Source organism: Schistocerca serialis, chromosome 7, assembly GCF_023864345.2.
Source record: "Schistocerca serialis cubense isolate TAMUIC-IGC-003099 chromosome 7, iqSchSeri2.2, whole genome shotgun sequence".
NCBI classification, from domain to species: Eukaryota; Metazoa; Arthropoda; class Insecta; order Orthoptera; family Acrididae; genus Schistocerca; species Schistocerca serialis.
Window position 1 is genome coordinate 363,869,450 of NC_064644.1, and position 23,071 is coordinate 363,892,520.

Consider the following 23,071-nt stretch of genomic DNA (forward strand, 5'->3'; position numbering starts at 1 on the left):
ATCGGGAGTTAAAACATATCTCACATTCCTTAGTACTCACGTATCCCACCTCTTTAAGCATTGATTCTTGCTGACTAGTCTGTTACACGTCTTACTCTTCGTCAGAACTGACTGATGATCTGAACCTATATCTACTCCTGGGAAGCTTTGCAAACCAGTATCTGATTTCGGTATCTCTATCTGACCACGAAGTAATATAACTGAAGTCTTCCCGCATTACCCGGTCATTTTCAAGTATACCTCCTCTTCTAGTTATTCATGAACAGAGTTTTCGCCATTAGCAAGTAAAATTTATGGTAGAACTCAATAAATCTTTCTCCTCTAATTCCTAGTATCACCCACATATTATACCGTAGCCCTTTCTTCTATTCCTTTCGCTACAACCACAATCCAGTCCCCCTTTGGCTATTAGATTTCGATCCCTCTATATATACTAAATTAGTCGTTGAATATCCTCATGTACTTCTTCTATCTCTTTATCTTTTTGTTACGTACATGTGTAATATCGTTGTCTGTTTGCTGTTAATTATAATGAGAACAACCCTACCACTTAACTGTTAACAGTAATTCATTCTCTTGTTATCTTGCTATTCATAACGAATCCTACTCCCGTTATACTATTTTTTGCTGCTTTTGGTATTACTGTATACTCATCTGACAATAAATCATTGTCTTCTTTCCAGTTGACTCCACTGACCCCACCATATCTAGTTTCAGATTTAACATTTCCCTTTTCAAATTTTCTAGCTTCACTACCGCGTTCAAACTTCGGAAATTCTACTCCTCGTCCCGTAGAACGTTATCATTTCGATGATTATTGAATCTTTTTCTCATGGTCCCATCCCCTTTGGTAGTACCCTCCCGGAGAGACGAATGGGGGAGTAGTCCGCAATCTTTTGCGAATGGAATTACAGCCGTATCTCCTGTGAATACACATTGCCTAGAAATGAATAAATTACTTGAAGTTGCTGGCATTTCAGCTTGTTGATTTTGACGATTGACTTCCTTTTACGGAATAAACTAATCTATTTTTTTCTATCTCCACTCCAAGGAGTAAAGCGGACTGTTTAAGATCCGGCCCATTAAAGGGTCGCTGTTCTCTTCAGCCAGTTATAAGCTGATAGTGAAGCAGAGGAGGCTCGTGCTTGGTAACAAATGGGTGGGGCTTACCTGATCCACCATCCACCTTATAAGTAAGGTAAAACTCCCCAAAATTTTGGCAGGAACCTGTAGACTATTTTATCTCTGGAACATCGTTCGTCGGTGAGGACTCATCCAAGCCAAAAGTTATTATCTGTATATTATATATAGTGTATACACATTGTTTGTATGCGTACGTGTTACTGCACGGGATGAGGGATTGATGAGAAACGGAGTGCAGGCAGTCCAAGTGGAAGTAGGTAACAGGCCTGTGATTCGACTGTGAGAATTTAACAGTTAGCTGGTATCAGAATTTTGGAAAAGTTTTGATAAATATTTGCAGTGGAACATCCTATATTTGTTACTCAATTGTTACTAAAACTCAAGAATCAATGCGTTCATTTCATGTAACAGATACGATACCTATTGAATCTGAAGGCTACGACAGTCATTTCGTAGCCTTATACGAATTTCAGTTGAGTAGACGGTTCCGTACTACTGCCATATTATTTGCTATGCAGTTCAGCATGTAAATGAAATGTGGTTAGGCCTTGTCGTAACTCATCAACACGCTTCCATCAATCTCGATTAAACTGTTTATTTCCTAGTATAAAACATTTATTTTCAATAGAAACATTAGAATATAAGATGTCTCTCCTAAGAATAACCACGCATATTCTCTGGTGTTCATCAGACACTTGCAATTTCGTTTTTGCACTATGTAGGTGGAGTCAGCCCAAACAAATAGCGTCGATGAAATGCTTCTTTATGTATCCAGTTACAAAAAAAAAAAACATATATTAACCGTAGTTTTACGTACCCGTTCTGTATATTGGTCCCATATTAGTGTAGTGTGGTATCTGTTTCATCGATTACTCTCCTAAATTCTGGGACAACAAGGCGTGGCTCTCTAAACCAATCCAGTTATTGGTGAAACACAAAATTGTAAAAAATCTACGATACAGTTAAGAGGAGAAAAATCGGATAGTTTTGAAACAGGAGTGAGGAAAGGAAGTTGATGGACTCTTTCCTTTGCTTTTCAATTGCATCTTATGAAAAATAGTGTAAGTTCTGAAAACTGAAATCAGAGGTTGAAATTGACAAGCGAATCGAATTAGTGGAAAACCACTATTACGATAAGTCCGCCTCCATAGCTAAGCGTGGCTAACTGTCAGGCAGAAAATCCAGGTTCGATTCTTGGTAGTGCCAGAGATTTTTCCATGGTACAAATACTGCAACGGGGTGCACTCAGCCTCGTGATACTAGTTAAAGGGAGTAGTATCGGTTATAGGGTACAAAAAATACCAATGGCCGGAAGAGAGGTCTGACAACCTGACGCCCCAGAATGTCACATTCAATGACACCATTAATGTAGAAAGACACGGCGGTCGGGATGTTGTGATAGGTCCGCCAGGGTCTGTGGACGGAGCTGTCGTTCACTGTTGGGAAGGACCGCTCAGGTTTTGCACTTGACCTGGTGATTCTGTGTCAGGACATTCAAACAGCGAAAAAAAAAAAAACAGTAGAGCACCTAACATCACTTGAAAAAAATCTATTCATCACCTATTTGGCACCCAAAATACTGAAAAATAAATACGGAAAAATCGAGGGTATTTGATATTCCCAACTTTTAGGTGAGACTGTTCAGGAAATTGACCTGGAAAGTTGGTTACGAAAGTTGTTGTCAAAGAATGGAAACAGGTTTCATGTGTACAAAAGATGTTTGAAATAATACATGCATCTCAAAATACACGACACTGAGGAACTAAGAAGCAAAAATCCAGAGTATCTTTATGGGGCTGAGACAATCATTACAAACAAACGGACGGACGCAGAAGGGACCCAAAAAGCGAAAACTCAAACAAATAAGCGAATTTTTTGGTCAAAATTGTTTTGAAGAAGGAACATTGCTACTAACAGCAAATAGAGAACAAAAAAACTTAAGCTAAATCTATGACCAAATTAAAAATATTATTAGAATAACGGACGGACTGCGGAATTCTATTAAAGCCGCAGTAAAGCTAAGACTGACACCATCAAATGATTCGATCAGTTAAAGAATATTTGAAGCTAGCAGGAACCACACATATTGATATAATATAGAAAAAAATATTTAGGCAGAATATGGAGGAGAAGATTAGTGTTTAACGTCCCGTCGACAACGAGCTCGTCGTAGACGGAGCACAAGTGCGGGTGGGGGAAGAAATCGGCCATTGTCTTTTCATAGGAAATATCCCGGCATTTGCCTGAAGCGTCTTGGGGAAAATCACGGGCAACCTAAACCAGGTTGGCCAGACGCGGGTTTGAATCGTCGAATCCAGTGTGCCACAGAAAATGAACGACTGGTAAGATCAGTGCACTTAAATAAGACTTTAACCAAACAGGAACAGCTTGACATATGACGGAAAAAGTGTAAGACACTACGTGAACGAGTGGTAGTAAACCAATAGAAGACAGTAACAGCTTGAATGACGGTCGGAAGAGAGCCCATTGTAAGAGAATGAAACTAATAAGGGCACAAAAAATGAACGAAATGGAGTAAAAAAGTACTGAAATATGTTATAGAGGAATGTCCTTCCATTTGGTTTCCTTGACAGTCCTTAATACATCTGAATACGATATTCATCCGGTCAGCCAAACGAAGAAGCGGTGGTACCCATTATTCCTCGAAGAAGGAGAGGGATTTCCAAAACTCTCTGATGTTCAGAATGCCCTTACTACATTGCCACGAAAGAGCTAGTTGTATATAGCAGCACACCAAAATTTTCCGCTTAGCAGCTATCTAAAACGCAACACCAAAACTGCAGGTTATAGAATGTGGTCACGACATAGCAGCCGACATTACAAGAGTGTCTGATGGACCGACCTGGAAAATACGCTTATTTCTACCCTACACGCCAGCGTGGGCTTTCATCTGCCAGTGTTATCCGAGGCGTTGCAACGCGAAACAGTCATCTGTACATTTCAAGCCTAAACACAACGACAAACGGCAGACGGAAACATTGCAAAGCTGGTTTGTAAATGCAACACTACGTTAGTAGCTGTATGACGTCTCCGATGCGTTACACCCACACATGTGTCGTGCACGTAGCACCATACGCTTTACGAGCAGAAATACCGCCGTATTATAAACTTGTCTCCAGTGTCCAAGCACTGTGCCACGGTTGAACACTTTAAAATGCAGGAATTATGCTCTTTGACACTGACGAGGGATACAGATGCTTGCTTTCGCTTTTCCGCTCCGCGTGATAGCTGTTCTGTGAATGAGCTTCACGTAACGCTGACAGTTTGCGGTCGTACATGAGAGGACGTTACTGTGTGTCAGTACGTTGTTCCACGACACAGGTTCTCAATTTTTTCCGGCCCACCGACCCCTATTCGAAGAACAAATTACTCGGCGTACCACACTCTTTTTTTCCAGAGAGTGGAAACCAGACACATTCCCGATCTGTAAATTAATAACACAAAATTTTCTAAATCACTTGAATCATAACACACTTTTCGAACAATAATGCGATTGCCACCGTCTTAATCCAAGAATACCTTAGTGCAGAGGTTTGGAAAGATGCTTACGGCCAATGGAAAATTAAACTGTGAACTGTTGTAAGTTCTGCTTCAGTCGCTGAATCTGTAAGGGCACTTCTCTAAATAAGCAGGCATCTGATTTCAATTCCCGCTCATTCAACATTTTCATCTAGTAATCAATATTTAATTCTTAATTAAAACAGAAGAAGACATATTTTTAAAATTAATTTTTTAAAAGACATTAACAAAATTTGTGTCATTCTCAAAGTTTATATATATATATATATATATATATATATATTAAATTTTACACCAGTCTTCTAGTGGTGGCCGAGCGGTTATAGGCGCTTCGGTCTGGAACCGCGCGACCGCTACCGTCGCAGGTTCGAATCCTGCCTCGGGCAAGGATGTGTGTGATGTTCTTAGGTTAGTAAGGTTTAAGTAGTTCTAAGATCTTGGGGACTGATGACCTCAGATGTTAAGTCCCATAGTGCTCAGAGCCATCTCAACCAACCAGTCTTAAAGGGCTGAACTCAGTCTAACATACCTAATTTTTCAATATTTGGCGTTATGTTTGGCTTCAACAATCTTCCATCGCTGCGTTCTGTTAGCGACACTCTGTTTCTGTTGTTGACCATTAATTTGTCAACCACGGGCAAGTCTTCCCGCTAAATACGAAAATTAGAAACCAACGAAATACTTCTTTGCTGCAACCCATAACATAGGAAATTGCCTTTAACGGCATAGTTATTGATATTCATTTGTGAATTTTTGTTTTAACTCTTTAGTTGCTGAAAGTTCTGCCGGCTGATCCGCAAGGTTAATTCTGACGTTTGTGAGTCACAGAAAGGTTCCAGTAAACGATCTGGAATGTCCATTTGAAGGACATCCTGAAATCTGTTCGTAAAATCTCCTTTAAAATGCGTCCAGATATTGACAAAGTTCAGAATTTTTATAAGTCAGTTTTATAAAGGTAACCTTTAAGTGTGAAAAGTGTAAAAATGGTATAGGAATGTTTGACACTGCACTGGATGCTGTATAATTTCAAGGTTTATCCTCTATAACATTCTTACTTCCCGACGTTCACGCTGAATGGTATGCGGGAATCATATTCCAACAGGCATCAAGCAATCTTATGACGATGCAGAGCACGCGTAGTGTGGTTTATGGTTTCATGGATGCAAATCCGCTACTGCACTTCAGAGACAACTCAGGACGAATCCAACACAAAGACAAATTTTTATTAACTGGTGCAGTTGTTTCACCGAAACTGGCTGCGTATCACGGTAGGTCGCCGTGTCAAGGTTGGCCAGCGTTCCCAGACGTAGAAGTCGTACCTGGACTTGGGTGAGCATTATCTAATGCCTCCTTGCCACCACTGGAATAAGGTGTACATGATGGAATCTGATGCTAATTTAAAATGTAACCCATTTAATGATACCGTTGAGGCCTATTTGAAAACCGTTTACCTACGAAAACTGTGAAACGTATCTGTAAGAAACCATCTAAAATGCCATGGATTACTAAAGGGACAAAAACACCTAGTAAACAGAAAAGGGAAATGTATCTTGTAGCGAGAAGGAGTAATGAAACAGGCGCGGACAAACAGTTTCAAAACTGCTGAACTTTACAAAGATAAGTTATTGAAATGTCCAGATGCATGTGCGCTATGTCTGAGACTAGAACCTCTCATAATAAAATTAAAAAAATGGAATATTGTTAGAAGAGGAACAGGGCAGATAAGAGTACAAGAAGACTGTTTTTCTATCAAACTCAATGAAAAGTTCGGTTAAAAATGTCAGAAATAGAAAATATTTTTAATAATCGTATTTAAGTGTGCAAAAAAAAAAAAAAAAGGAAAGAAAAAGAAAAAGGATTCAGCTATTCATTAGAAAGTGCAAGGCTGTATATGGAAGAGACAATACCTATGCACTTTGATAAAACTGAAATTCGACCCATATCTTGAAATGAATGTTTTGTTTTTGTGTCATCAGTCTTCTGACTAGTTTGACGCGGCCAGCCCCGAATTCCTTTCCTGTGCTAAATGCTTCATCTAAGAATAGCACTTACAACCAGCATCCTCAATTATTTGCTATATGTATTCCAATCCCCTTTTTCCTTTACAGTTTTTGCCCTCTACAGCTCCCTCTAGTATCATTGAACTCATTCCCTGATGTCTTAACAAATGTCCTATCATTCTGACCCTTCTCCTGGTCAGTGTTTCCCCATATTACTTCTCTCTCCTATTCTGCGCAGAACCTCCACAGCTCCTACGTTATCATTTCGCCAAATTTTCAACATCCTTCTGTAGCACCACATCTCAAGTGCTTCGTTTCTATTCTGTTCGCGTTATCACACAGTTCATGCTTAACTACCATTCAATGCCGTGTTCGAAACGTACATTCTCAGAAATGTCTTCCTCAAATTAAGGTCAGTGTTTGACACTAGTAGTCTTTTCTTGGCCGCCAATGCCTTTTTTGCCAGTGGTATTAGGCTTTTGATGTCCTTCTTGTTCCATCCGTCATTGTTTATTTTACTCCCTAGATGTTATAATTCCTTCATGTAATTCTTCTTCAATTTCGTTGAGGATAAAAATGTCATCAGCGAATCGTATCATTGATATCCTTTCACCTCGAACCTTAATTCCACTGCTGAATCTTTTTTTTTTTTTTATTTCCGTCGTTTATTCTTCGATGTACAGATTTAACATTGTGGGTGAAAGACTACATCTATATCTTATATCCTTCTTTATCCGAGAACTTTGTTCTTGGTCTTCCAGTTTTATTTTTTGCTCTTGGCTCTTGTACATACCGTATATTACCCGTCGCTCCCTATAACTTACTCCTATTTTTCTCAGAGTTTCGAACATCTAGCACCAGAATGAGATTATCACTCTGCAGCGGAGTGTGCGCTCATATGAAACCACCAGGCAGGTTAAAACTGTGTGCCGGACTGAGACTCGAACTCGGGACCTTGCCTTTCGCGGGCAAGTGCTCTGCCATCTGAGCGCCCCGTCTTCACAGTTTCTATTCTGCCAGCACCTCGCCTCCCACTTTCCAAACTTCACAGAAGCTCTTCTGCGAACTTTGCAGAACTAGCACTCCTGGAAGAAAGGATATTGCGGAGACATGGCTTAGCCACAGCCTAGGCGATGTTTTCAGAATGAGATTTTCACTCTGCAGTGAAGTGTGCGCTGATATGAAACTTCCTGGCTAGTTAAAACTGTGTTCAAAAATGGCTCTGAGCACTATGGGATTTAACTTCTGAGGTCATCTGTCCCCTAGAACTTAGAACTACCTAAACCTAACTCACCCAAGGACATCACACACATCCATACCCGAGGCAGGATTCGAACCTGCGACCGTAGCTGTCACGCGGTTCCAGACTGTAGAGCCTAGAACCGCTCGGTCACTCCGGCCAGCTAAAACTGTGTGCCAGACAGAGACTGGAACAGCAGAAAAACTTCTGAGAAGTTTGGAAAGTAGGAGACGAGGTACTGACAGAGTTGAAGCTGTGAGGACGGGTCGTGGGTCGTGCTTGGATAGCTCAGATGGTAGAGCACTTGCCCGTGAAAGGCAAAGGTCCCGAGTTCGAGTCTCGGTCCTACACACAGTTTTAATCTGCCAGGAAGTTTCATCCAGCACCATTTTACATTGTCGAAGGCTGTTTCCCCTAACAACGTGTCTTTATTTTACTTTAGTCTTGCTTCCATTATCAACCGTAACATCAGTATTGCCTCTCCCGTGGCTTTACCTTTCCTAAAGTCAAACTTATCGTCGTCTAACGCATCCTCAATTTTCTTTTCTGTTCTTCGATATGTTATTCCTGTCAGCAATTTGGATATGTGAGCTGTTTAGCACATAGTACGATAATTCTCGCACTTGCCAGCTCTTGCTCTCTTCGGAATTATGTAGACGGTATTTTTTTGTGAAACGTATTACGTCGCCAGGCCGATACATTCTTCACACCAACCTAATTAGTCACTTCGTTACCATTCCCTACAATGATTTCAGATATTCTGATGGTATGTTAGTATTGGAACAAGGCCAGTCCCATTCCATTGCCGGTACCATTCCAAAGTACCGTTATGCGTGGTGGCGGCTATGGCATCAGAGTCACACCCACCCGCCTACATATACGCGCTAGGCATGAAATGTTTTCATAACACCGCCACCATTCCAAAGCATCGTTATTCGACAACAACAAGGTCGCACACAGTGTATCCACCACGTGGTGCGTGTCTAGTCCCTATTGCCGTGGCGCGGTACGAGAGAGACAGAGATAGCGTCATCTCTCTATGTCACAACCCCGCGCCTACATACACGCGCTAGGCAGGACCTATATAAATCAGTGCACGGTCTACACCACTCTCAAACTGCTCGTATACTTCCTTCGTCCAGTACTTGTCACGTCTTCGTAATGAAACGTGCAAAAATGAAGCGTTCACGATGCGCCAGTGGCAGCAGCAGCAAACGTGCTCATGTGGACGAAGTTCCCTTGTGGTTCTCGTCTGCTGTCCCGATCGTCGTCAGCTGGCGAGTCACCGCCACAAAGTGTAACTGCACTCACTAAGGATACGATATTTTATACATGATTACTTATTGCCTAAGCCACTTCCTCTTACGTCATCACGTACAATACATTACAATTATTTTACAGAAATACATTTCTTAAACAAAATTTTCAAAACAAAATTATAAAAACAATCATGATGGTCAGTTCCTGTGGATAAAATAAACGTTTATTTATTTAGTCATCCCATCACCACATGGTCTCTAACTATTAATTTCTCTATTTCTACTTTCTACAGTTGACGTCAACATGCTACTACTACATGCCGTCACCTCTTATAGTAAACTCCTTTCCCTGGTGTCGCACAGTTGCTGCTATTATCTGTGAACAATTAAAAACATTTGTTGCACATTATTGTAGATTACTGTAACTCCGAATTTCTCCGATACTCTTTTGATGTTGTGCTTGTTTGACTGGTTATGGCACTGGTCTTCCGGTCCTAGTCCGGTTCCGTCTGTAACGGTAGACTCAATTCAACGTCAAGCTTATCTGTTGAACAAAACAAGAGTTAGTTTTGCACGTTACAGCAAGTAAAAATCAGTGATAGTGGTCAAGGTTCATGGCTGGACTTGAGAGCATCTATCTTTTGTGGTGACCTTCATTATCATCCTTTAAACTGACTGGCGTGTTGTTTTAGCGCCTCTGCTTAACTCAAATAGTTAAGCCCAGACTCGCCTAGCGTCGCTAATACGTCTCTACAACACTCCTATGGCCCAAATCATCAATAAGCGCTGTCAATCACGCTATTCCGTGCGACCAGCCACCTGATTTACGTCTTTCTATGACGGCTCAAAACTCGCCTTTTCACACAACATCCTCAACGCACCCATTACGAATTATCCATGTTTGGTGCGTCCCTATCCCCTAATTTCGATTGACTGGCCACCGGATAATCGTTTTGATCACCACTCACACTAGCAACACAATTGACAAATCAGGTGCGTCTCGAATACTACTACATCGGACCACCTCATAATTATCACCCGAAACACCCACTATCGCCATACGCCGATAACGCAACGGGTGGGTCCAGAACACTACCGCGTCGGACATCATACCCTGCACTCGTCTCAAGGAACGCTACACATTCGGTGGGACGCAATATCCACCTACCACATCACAACACGCTCGACAACCCCAAATCCATCCACCACAGATCCAGATTTTGTCCTGAAAGTTCTCCTCTCCAATAGCCTTGCCATAAAATGTTGTATAGGAAGTTATCTACATAAGATAATCCCTTCTATAATTAATCTAATAGTTCTAAATATTGTTTGTGTCATAGCTGAAGCAAATTTTCTATACTAAGCGACCCAGTGGTCCCCATACAACAAAATTTAACATCAAACACATAATATACACACAATCCATACCAAAATAAGACAAGCACATGAAAAATGGGAAAATAAATACACACAACATAAAACAAACAATTACAAACACAAATAAAACACTGCCTATACTAACTTCCTGGCAGGTTAAAACTGTGTGTCCGACCGAGACTCGAACTCGGGACCTTTGCCTTTCGCGGGCAAGTGCTCTACCATCTGAGCTACCGAAGCACGAATCACGCCCGGTACTCACAGCTTTACTTCTGCCAGCATCTCGTCTCCTACCTTCCAAACTTTACACAAGCTCTCCTGCGAACCTTGCAGAACTAGCACTCCTGAAAGAAATTATTACCCTGGTTGCACCTACGATCCTGTGGCGGAAAATTTTTGTCCTCTATTATCGCACCACTGTGGGTTGTTTCCCGTAGTTAGCGTTACCGGCATAGTTATTCCTCATCTGGTTTCTGTTTCTCTCTATGTTCGCCTCTTGGCCTTCCTCATGCGGTTCCCTTTGCTTCTTCTTCTCACTCACCTGCTGCTCGTTATAGGCAAACTCCAGTTCCCTAAGAATGCCCTTAAATGCTTCTACTTCATTTCCGCATCTGCCAGCTAGCGTCTGCTGATATGTAAGTGGTAACTTCATATAGCATATATAGCATATAGCGCACACACAAAGTCAAGTTTGTACATTAAAGGCCACTGTGGTGGTAACGTTAGAGCAAACTGTCCAATGAACGTTTTTGGATGTATCGTATTATTATCATCCTTATAGTGCTGGAACTTGTGTACCGACAGAAAGTGTTTATAATCAAACTGCCTAGTTTCATCTTTCTGCGGTGGCGTTTCGATGTTTTCATAAACTACCCCCGTGTGCGCCTCCTGGATATCCTGTGGCTTTTGCAAGTGCGAGGTGGATCGCCTAAGCGGGTAGCAATTGATTGCGCCAGTTGTTCTGCTACTGAACTCCGCCTCCGGCAAATCACTTACTACACGCGATACCTCCGTACGTGTGACTCGCGGTTCATAGCTGCCCTGACGTTCTAACGGTCTGGTTTCCAGCATGCGTGCTTCATTATCACGTCGGTTCACAACTCCTGTGACAGATACTGTGTCCCGTTGCCGTACTTCCGAGGTTACCTATTCCGTGGATACCGTCTGAATATCGGCTCCAGTTTGTCCTGTATTTGTAGAAGTTCTGTTGACTGACAGTGTCTCTACCCTGCTCTCGATTTGTCGTTTAAATTCGGCAAATTCGGCCATCAGTTGTGCCTCTCCGGCTTCCTCCTTCCTGCTCGACACGGTTTCTTCAATCTTTTTCACTCGTGTCTGCAGCTTATTTATAACAGTTTTGCCGACCTTGGTCTTGTTCTCTGTGACCTCCTTCGTTTCTCTCGCTATTCTCTTGGCTCTCCGCGCAATTAATTTCGCCTCATTGACGGTTCTTTTCGCTTCGACTATCTCTCGCTCTAAATTCGCGCGCAACGCTTTTACTTCATCCTCCACACCGCATGTTTCACGCTTTATGATTTCAAGCTGCGCCCGGGTTTGCTTTCTACACTCTTGTATGCTGCTGTGTGTTTCTTCGCTGATTCTTTCCAGCCTAGCTTGCCTCTCATTTATACACGTTTAAATTCTTTCCTGCATCACTTTCGTACTAGCGTCTATCTTCTGCATCATACGCTCCAAGAATCCAGCGATACCTGAACCGTCTACCGCCAAGTCTCCCCTTTCCGCATGATAACTACTGTCATGACTTGCAGGTGTTCCCCTGCTCATTCTTCCGTCTCCTGTCGAGTAAGGTCCAAACCCTGCTCGGTACGACAGTGTCGGACTATTCCGTTCCGATCTTCCTGTACATAACCCATTCATGCTTCTCGTGGGCGACGTTTGCCCCCGCGGTGACACACCGCCGAACTCGCGCGTGAGTATCACCAGTTCAATGGGCCTGATTGCACCTCTTGGACTCGCCAATGGCCCACCAATCCCTGCATCATGCTCCTTGTCGTCCGGTGACGTCATGCGCTCTGTTCGTTCCCGAAAATAGCTGTTTTCTCTTTCGAATTCCGCTGCCGCTAATTCGTGTAAGCTGTCGCTGCTTCCTCTCATGACTGCCATTCTGTCAACCTCTGTTGCGCCCTGAACTGCCTCTATTAAGCGCGCCTTAGCCCTCGTAATCATCTATGTTTCCTTACCCACTAACGTAATACACTAACAAAACTTTACACACAAAATACACACTATAATCATTAACTCCCAATACCTCTACAATATTCACAAACAGGTTACCCAACAAATCCCACAAATCTTCCCGACCTCTGCGGATCCTATTCCTAACCAATTACTCTCATTATTTCCCTAATCCATAATATTTATTCAATCTGTGACAAAACAGAGAACACGAAACAACACATTTGTAACCGTCCCCTTAGAAAAATTAATGAATTACTATGCTGATAAACCTCTTTTATTATTTGCGTTTCAAACAACTGAGCAAAACTGAACGTACTTAGACATTCACTAAAGTGACACACAATATTTTTAGCGCAACCCTGTCTGACTTTCAGTAATCCCTACAAAAGAATGGCCCTGACTAACATTAACCTATACCTTTCACAAGTCACTTACCTCACAAAAATCTTGCTTTACTCGAACTACTGCAATACAACAAGCGCCACTACTGCTAGCTAAATAATACAAACTACTGAACACACTAACTACTGATAGACATAGTTAGCAAATGAAAGATTTTGATAGAGAACAAACAATGTATTAACCTTAGCAGTGTTCAAAGGTCATAATATGTATAGCAGATCATGACATCCAGTCTTACAAATTTACTGTCTCTGATGGACACACGTCCAGATCATCCGCTCTCAAAACTCCGCCATTTCTCTCCTCACATCCACGACTGCTGGCGGCTCACCTCCAACTGCGCAACGCTACACGGTGTTAACAACCAGCTGCCCAACACTACAATAGCAAACAGCAATGCAAACCAGCCACAGACTGCACACAGCACAGCCAGTGATTTTCATACAGAGCGCTACGTGGCGTTACCAATAAAAAAACGTAAACAGCCTACTTACACAGCAATCCCAACAACAACAAATTAACGACGCGCCAGTAATACATACAAACAATGAAACAAATACACAGCATAAATACACGAACACAAATATAAAGAATTTACCGCGCACAAATAACTGCCACCGTGATTACTGATCACAAGATTACAGCTGTCTACACATCCTAGGCAGAGTCAGCCACGTAGAAGGGGTTTCTTTCAATAAAATGCTGATTAGGGACCCTAGGCAGGTCAGCCAAATGTCGGGGGTTTTAACAAGAATGCTTTTACTTGTTCACTTTGCCTACCGGATCGGGTCACTGGATCTGGCTGAAGGAATGTTATGAGACACAACCTGTTGATTAAAACTGCCCCTTTACTAATTTTGATTAGTATTTAATAATTAAATAGTGTTCTGGGAACTGATCACTACTAAACAAACAAGGATAGCATTGAACACTTTTATTTAACAATAATCTTCCTAACATCAAAGTGAACAAAGGCATACCTTTATAATTGATAAAATGAAGCTAGTAATGGCAATGGTCCTTAAATTCCAGAACTAACTCTTAAGGCCGGATAACGCATCTGTACTTGTTATTTTCTACTCTCTCACCTTGTCAGACGGCATAAAATATGTCAGACAAACCAATTTCCAAATTTTCAGTAAGAGCGTGGGTATAAAACTGAGCTCTGGTAATCAGAGGCGTGCGTAATATAGGATTAAATTCCGAAGCTGAGCATCACGTTACCAAATGCAGCGTCGTGGACAGGTCAGCAGGCTGTCGATGGCGTCTGCGTCGTCGAGGAGCCTCAACTGCAACAAAATGAATTTATTTTCACGAACCGGCCTCCTGTTCGTGAACTCCTATTCAAAAGCTAATTCTGCTTTCTTTCAAATCGTCTCGCACTCGTTAAGAGGGGACTCACCAGCCCAAAGGCGCAATCCAGTAACGTCATTAATAAAGTGTGGCTCAAGGAAATTGCTCTGCTCCTGTCTGCTTCCTGACAGACAGTATTCCCAACCGTAATTAGCGGAATCAGCTTGTCACTAACAGTAACACATGGCAGAACCCCTAACTGAATACTATTTTCAGTTGCAGCTGGCAGACTTATTCAAAGTTCTGCACAGCACACTGAAAATAATTTACTCTCCTACAGCAGAGCCGAAAGCGCGACGTCCGCTCGCTACAGGAGCTAAGACGCTTCTCTCGATAGCAGCTCCAAAAGCTTCCTTCTGCAAAGATCAGCACCCCACGCTATTTTTCGAGCTGGCCAATCCCGTTGCTCTGGACCAGCACAGTTTGCTCCCACTATTATCTCCTGGCTTCCTCCAGCCAATTAAAACATTCTGCTCCGTACTGCGCCTAGAATTTTCTGGAACAAACTGAAACTCCGTTCAAAATTGAACCCACCAATCATGTCTCTCTGTTCGCCCTCGCGCGGAAATAGGTCATTGCACCAGCTTAACCGCGTTTCTTAGAAAGCCCCAGGAAACGTTAAGATTCGTAGGGAGACTTCCTTAGGCGCCAGCTCATCTCGTCATAATGGCGTCGGCGTGACGTCCAGCGCCAGCAAGGCGCCGTCCCTCGAAGCCCTACCTGTGTTGTCCGCGCAATGGGTGCCTACCTGCTCCGGCGACGCGTCCCCCCCCCCCCCCCACACAGTGAGACGCTTTCGCATGCAGACTCGTAATGGTCAGTTGTAAACTTCCGCACCCCTATGCCCTGCCTTTGAGCAGTGCCGCTCGTCCGCTCCAGCCAAACTCCGGGAAATATTACCTGAATTTCTTGAAGTTAATACGCATCTTATGCCATCTGATACTTCCTATATTAGTTTCAATAGGCTGACTGCCCGAGTCCAAGAGGTGCAATCAGGCCCATTCAACTGGTGATACTCACGCGCGAGTTCAGCGGTGTGTCACCGCGGGGGCAAACGTCGCCCACGAGAAGCATGAATGGGTTATGTACAGGAAGATCGGAACGGAATAGTCCGACACTGTCGTACCGAGCAGGGTTTGGACCTTACTCGACAGGAGACGGAAGAATGAGCAGGGGAACACCTGCAAGTCATGACAGTAGTTATCATGCGGAAAGGGGAGACTTGGCGGTAGACGGTTCAGGTATCGCTGGATTCTTGGAGCGTATGATGCAGAAGATAGACGCTAGTACGAAAGTGATGCAGGAAAGAATTTAAACGTGTGTAAATGAGAGGCAAGCTAGGCTGGAAAGAATCAGCGAAGAAACACACAGCAGCGATGAGGATGTTGTGTGAAAAGGCGAGTTTTGAGCCGTCATAGAAAGACGTAAATCAGGTGGCTGGTCGCACGGAATAGCGTGATTGACAGCGCTTATTGATGATTTGGGCCATAGGAGTGTTGTAGAGACGTATTAGCGACGCTAGCCGAGTCTGGGCTTAACTATTTGAGTTAAGCAGAGGCGCTAAAACAACACGCCAGTCAGTTTAAAGGATGATAATGAAGGTCACCACAAAAGATAGATGCTCTCAAGTCCAGCGATGAACCTTGACCACTATCACTGATTTTTACTTGCTGTAACGTGCAAAACTAACTCTTGTTTTGTTCAACAGATAAGCTTGACGTTGAATTGAGTCTACCGTTACAGACGGAACCAGACTAGGAGCGGAAGACCAATGCCATAACCAGTCAAACAAGAACAACATCAAAGGAGTATCGGAGAAATTCGGAGTTGCAGTAATCTACAATAATGTGCAACAATTGTTTTTAATTGTTCACAGATAATAGCAGCAACTATGCGACACCAGGGAAAGGAGTTTACTATAAGAGGTGACGGCATGTAGTAGTAGCATGTTGACGTCAACTGTAGAAAATAGAAATAGAGAAATTAGTAGTTAGAGACCATGTGGTGATGGGATGACTAAATAAATAAACGTTTATTTTATCCACAGGAACTGACCATCATGATTGTTTTTATAATTTTGTTTTGAAAATTTTGTTTAAGAAATGTATTTCTGTAAAATAATTGTAATGTATTGTACGTGATGACGTAAGAGGAAGTGGCTTAGGCAATAAGTAATCATGTATAAAATATCGTATCCTTAGTGAGTGCAGTTACACTTTGTGGCGGTGGCTGACGACGATCGGGACATCAGACGAGAACCACGAGGGAACTTCGTCCACATGAGCACGTTTGCTGCTGCTGCCACTGGCGCATCGTGAACGCTTCATTTTGGCACGTTTCGTAACGAAGACGTGACAAGTACTGGACGAAGGAAGTATACGAGCAGTTTGAGAGTGGTGTAGGCCGTGCACTGATTTATATAGGTCCTGCCTAGCGCGTGTATGTAGGCGCGGGGTTGTGACATAGAGAGATGACGCTATCTCTGTCTCTCTCGTACCTCGCCACGGCAATAGGGACTAGACACGCACCACGTGGTGGATACACTGGGTGCGACCTTATTGTTGTCGAATAACGGTGCTTCGGAATGGTGGCGGTGTTACGAAAACATTTCATGCCTAGCTCGTATATGTAGGCGGGGGTGTGTGTCTCTGACGCCATGGCCACCATCATGCATAACTGTACTTTGGAATGGTACCGGCAATGGAATGGGACAGGCCTTGTTCCAATACTTATGTTATCTTTTCGTTTTGCCTTGTTTGATCTTAAATCCTCCAAAGCTCTCTAAAGTCCTGATTCTAATACTGGTTCCCCTATCTCTTCTAAATCGACTCCCATTCCTCCTTCAATCACACCAGACAAATCTTCCCTGTCATAGAGGTCTTTAATGTACATCTCCCACCCATCAGTTCTATCCTCTGCATTTAACGGTGGAATTGCAGTTGCACTCTTAATATTACTACCCTAGCTTTTAATTTCATCGAAGATGTTTTCGACTTTCCTATATACTGAGTCAGTCCTTGCGACCATCATTTATTTCTCTATTTCTTCAGATTTTTCGTGCAGCTATTTCGTGTTAGCTTCCCTGCATTTCTTATTTTTTTCGTTCTTCAGCGACTGTTATTTCTGCATTCCTGTATTTATCTGGCTATTTTTGTACTTCCTCAAAATGGATCGCGAGATTCACTCAAAAGTAACAGCTTGCACGGAACTGATGGTATTTCCAAAAGAGTGCTATAAGCTTGTTCACAACAGATAAGTAGTATTCTCATCCATGTATATAGTGGTTCACTGAAACTAGCTTTCGTTGTGAACTTTGCTTCTTTATGAAAGCTGTTGTACACAGCTATTATAGCAAAAAATTTTGCTCTACTATGGTGGCCTCAAAAGAGCGAATTACTCTTATTGTGCTATAAGTTTCCAACCTTTCATGCCAACCTGTGCCAGACAATGGTCTTTTGAACATAAATGGTCATTTCATCATAAATTTTAACATTTTTCCATAGAGAGTGAAATATGCTATTGTTAAACCATTGCATAAAAAAGGGATAGGTCTGATGCTAACAACTACCGAACAATCTCACTTCTTACAGTATTATCCAAAATTATTGAAAAAGTAATGTATTCAAGAGTAGAATCACATATTTCTAAAAGTGAAGTACTAACAAAACGTCAGTTAGGTTTTCAGAAAGGATTATCAACCGAAGATGCTATATTTGCTTTCACTGATGAAATATTAAATGCTCTGAGTAATCGAACATCAGCCTTTAGGGCATTTTGTGATCTCTCAAAAGCTGTACGCTGACTGAATCACGAACTTCTTCTGGGTAAGCTTAAATATTGTGTTATGAGTGGGACAGTGCACAAATGGTTTGTATCATAGTTAACTGTAAGAATACAGAAGGTTGAAATTAACAGTAGAAGTAGTCTACAAAAGTCAACTGAGTCCCCTAACTGGGGAGGTATCAAGAATGATGTCCCACAGAGTTCAGTCTCAGGTCTATTATTGTTCTTAATATATCTATTAATAACTTCTCACTCTATATTCATGAAGATGCAAAGCTAGTTTTCCTAGTTTTTCTGATGATACAATTATAGTAATCACACCAAATATACAACAATTAGCTGTGAAAATTATAATAATGTCTTTCAGAAAAGTAGTAACTGGTTCTCTGCATGTGGACTCTCACTTATTTTTGATGAAAAGCAGTACATATAATTCTGTACAGTATCGGGCATAAAACTGTTGATAAATGTAGTTCAAATCTCCTGGTAGAGTGCATTGACAAGAAACTGAATTGAAAAAACGCACACTCATGATTTGCTGAAACCTTTAGGTTCAGCTATTTATTATACTAGCGTTATTGCAAATTTTAAATTTTGTCCTACTATGCCCATTTTCATTCACTCTTTTCATATGGCTTCATATTTTGGATTAGTTCAGCATTAAGAGAAAAAGCATTTGTAGCAGAAAAGTGTGCAATCAGAATATTAGCTTGAGCCCACGGTAGATCACCTTGCACAGATTTATTTCAGGAACTCAGGATACTGATAGTGCGTTCTCAGTAACTACATTCACTTACGAAATTTGTCATTTATAAGTCATCCTAATCAAAAATTATAACAAAGAGAATAGCTACAACACGAGGAGAAAGGATGATCTTCACTATTCTGATTTAAATCTGACTTGGGCACAGAAACGAGTGAATTATACCGCCTCAAAAATCTTTGTCTATTTGCCAGGTAGCATCAAAAGCCAGACTGATAGCTAACCAACATTTAAAAGCAACTTCAAAGAATTACTGGATGACAACTCCTCCTACTCAGTGGAAGAATTTTTAGATACAAAGCTGCAACTGTAAATACACACACACACACACACACACACACACACACACACACACACTCACACTCACACACACAAAAACTTCATTGACCCACACTATATCTAGACTGAAACTTTGCATATAATCTTTTAGATTTTCTAACTTCTGTATAAAGCTCAAACTTCTGACATTCCATGCCCTGATTCGTAAAATGTTATTCTTTCGTTGGTTATTCAGTGTTTTTCTCATGTTCAACTAACCCTCGCTAGTCCGCTCTTGGAGATCCTAATGGTGGACTATTCTGGGATCTATTGCCAATGCAGCGATCGTCATGACACTTTCCAACTACAGGTCACATGTCCTGTGGATACATATTATGCGTCCTTATGCAATGGTTCCCGTTGCCTTCTGTATCCTTGTACCGTTGATCATTGCTGATTCTTCTGCCTTTAGGTGCAGTTTCCCTCCCCAATGGCAAGAATGTGCCCTAAACCTCTGTTCGCTCCTCCTCGTTCTATGGCAAGGCCGTTGGCAGAATGATGGTGACTTGTTATGCCTAAAGACTTCAGCCGCCAATGCTGATAATTTTAATTCAATGTTTATGTGGTGACGGGGTTCGAACCGGGAACTCAGGACGTTTGGATTACTAATCAGAAACCGTACACTCTTTTTTTTTTTTAGAAGAAAAGTAAAAGTGTATGACCCTGTGGTCGAAGATGACAGGGGCCATTTTGCGAGGCCTGGCCATGATGTCTCTGGCCCCAGAGAGGAATGTATGGAAGGGGTCAATGGCCACAGGAGAATATTCATTTATCTGTTGACAAACTCCTAGACCAGTGACGCCTTTAACCTATGGCGATTAATATATACAGTTTGGTCTCGGATGAGGTCTCTCAGTTCGCCCTTTATGAAATAGAGGATTTCTGGAAATACGCTGAGGATAAATTCATCGTGTGGCCACCTAGATAGAGTAAATCTGTGTACTTCTTGGGTCGTAAGAGCCACGTGGAGACGCCAAAACATCGTGATCACTGCCTACTGTGAGACAAACAGTTTGGTGGTGATGTAGGAAAGTGAAACAATGGAGATAATATTAATGTTGAGGTGAGATGACTGAAGAGTCATTCAAGAACCTGAACGGAACGATTTCAGCTCAGATGAAGTTCCAAAAATTAATAATTTTTTACAATTGCAAATCATCTTTTAATCAATGACATTACATGTAAACATATAAAGATAACCTTTTAAGTTCGAAATAATGAGTTACAAGATTTTGAAGACCACCAATAACTAAATTCTGAGCCGACTTCTGCACTGGAATTTGATTAAAATATCCTGAAAGTTTAAGTAATTGTTTTAGTTTCTGTCTAGCTTCGAAATCTAGCCATGTATTTCACTCTGGTTCCCTTCCAACATAAATCTTGGAGATGGCTGAAGTTCAGTCTATGTATATGAAACTTGTCACTCAACCAACGAACCGTCGTTACTTTAAGTATCCATAGATATGACATCATTCTTCTTCACTTTCTGAGCCACTAAATTCAGTGTCACATTCAGGATCAGTATAGCTGTTCTTTTTTTAAAGTGTTACGTAAACAACAATACAGGAGAAACTGTGAGAGCATACGTTTTGTTGTCGATTATCCAAAGGTGCACAAGTAGAAACGATATCTAGTCCCAACCACTTCAGCCAAAACTTGACACCCAAGCTGTAAATTTACTACCAGATTGTCTCTAGCGACCGAACGCTTAACTATCAGTGCTAAAACGTTTGTGAGCTGGGTATTCATTTTATGAAAATCTGTCCCTAGTTGCCGTAGGAAATAAGGGATTTTCGTCAAATTAACAAAAATGAGATTATTCAAAATTTTGCGGTAAAGGCCTAGCGACAGTAAGGATCTCAAATGAGTAAATTCCGTGTCATAAGCAACTTTTGCCAGGGTAGATTTTTATTACCCGCATCTGGGAATGAACATATAGGAAACAGTGAAGCTGGTCTGCTGTGTATATGCTACTTCCGTGAACATCTATGGAAAGTGGTTGAAGGAAAGTAAAACCAGAAAAGGCGACAAGATGTTGGACTTCAGTGACCCATAAGCGAATGTAGCGGTCGGAAGTCTGCATGCTCTCTATGCTAGAACACCCGCCGATCTTTGGCAGGCTGATGACGGATTACGCTTAACTCACACTGTTCACCGTGGGGATCAACAGCAGGGGATTCCTACGTGATTCGATGTTAACCTAACGACATTGTCAGTCACCAGCCACGACATTAGATTGTGGATCAACGAAAATGTACCATCTGGCAAGATGGCAGGTGTGATACTAGGTAGAAGATCGAGATGGAATATGGCATCATCTATGTAAAAATCTGCTTGAAACGAACAATGTGCAACTGTCGCAAGTTGGGGGGGGGGGGGCGATGGGGGCGGTATTCAATTGGAGACATTCTCCTAGGCTTCGGTGGGACATGTGAAAGAAAGGTAAGGTACCCCGATAGCTGTGGACTAGGTTAGCATTACTGATGACCACTTGAATCCCATCGTGATGTTTCCCTCTAAGGTGACTACATATTCCAGCAGGATAACTGCTGGGTTACATTCTGAATTTGGACCAGCTCAATTTAAACAGGTGGCCATAATGTTCTGGCTCATTAGTGCATATCCACCATACCCCATCAACAGTAATAGTAGAGTGATACTTCTATGGAAGAAGACTGAGTCTTTAATACATGATGTTTACTGCATAGAGAGTGTATATCGACGACAATTTTACTATTTCTAACGTCATATTTTGATGGTAGAAGCCTGAGTCTTTAAGATATGCAGTTGACCACATAGAGATTAATAATTACATATTACCATGATATTATGGAGACTGTAAGTGTCCCTGGAGTTTCTGTTCATGTCAGACACTAATAACACTCAATATGAAGTGGTGTACTTACGCAGACATTCCAGAGATAACTAGATGTTCACATTTTCAAATTACAAATTTGGTGCAAGGGTGAATGACAGTTCAAAACCGAAAGGACATCAGTAGTTCACATTAACATGAATACCACTACAGATTATTAAAAATGCTCAATTTTACTAGAAAATATTGTGAGAATTTGTTCAAAATCTCAAAAAATATAAAAAATTAGAAAACTACTCATTTTTTTAGAATAATACTATGAAAAATGTCTCAAAATCACTCACAATATCAAAATAGGAATACCAGCACAGATTGTGAATATGGCTCAATTTTATTAAAAAGGTGCCTAAAAGTTGCCTAAAAATCTCTAAAAAAATAAAAAATTACAAAAGTGATCAGTTTTATTAAATATGATATGAAAATTCTCTCAAAATCACTAAAACTATCGAAACAGGACTAAACAAATTTTTAAAACTGCTCAATTTTATTAAAAATACTATAAAAATTAGCTCAAAATCTCTAAGAATTTCACAAATTACAAGACTGCTACATTTTAAAAAATGCAATGACAACTGGCCCAAAATCTCTCAATATATTAATACAGAAATACCAGCACAAATTATTAAAAATGATCAATTTTATTAAAAGATGCCATGAAAATTGGCTGAAAATCCATAAAAATATCAACAATTACAAAAGTACTCAATTTTGTGATACAACTGTCGAAAACATTAATTAAAGAGTGCAATTTACTGGATTAATGCACGAATTTCTAAGGCCTTATGTCACAATAATTACACCTGTTTCTGAAAACATTGC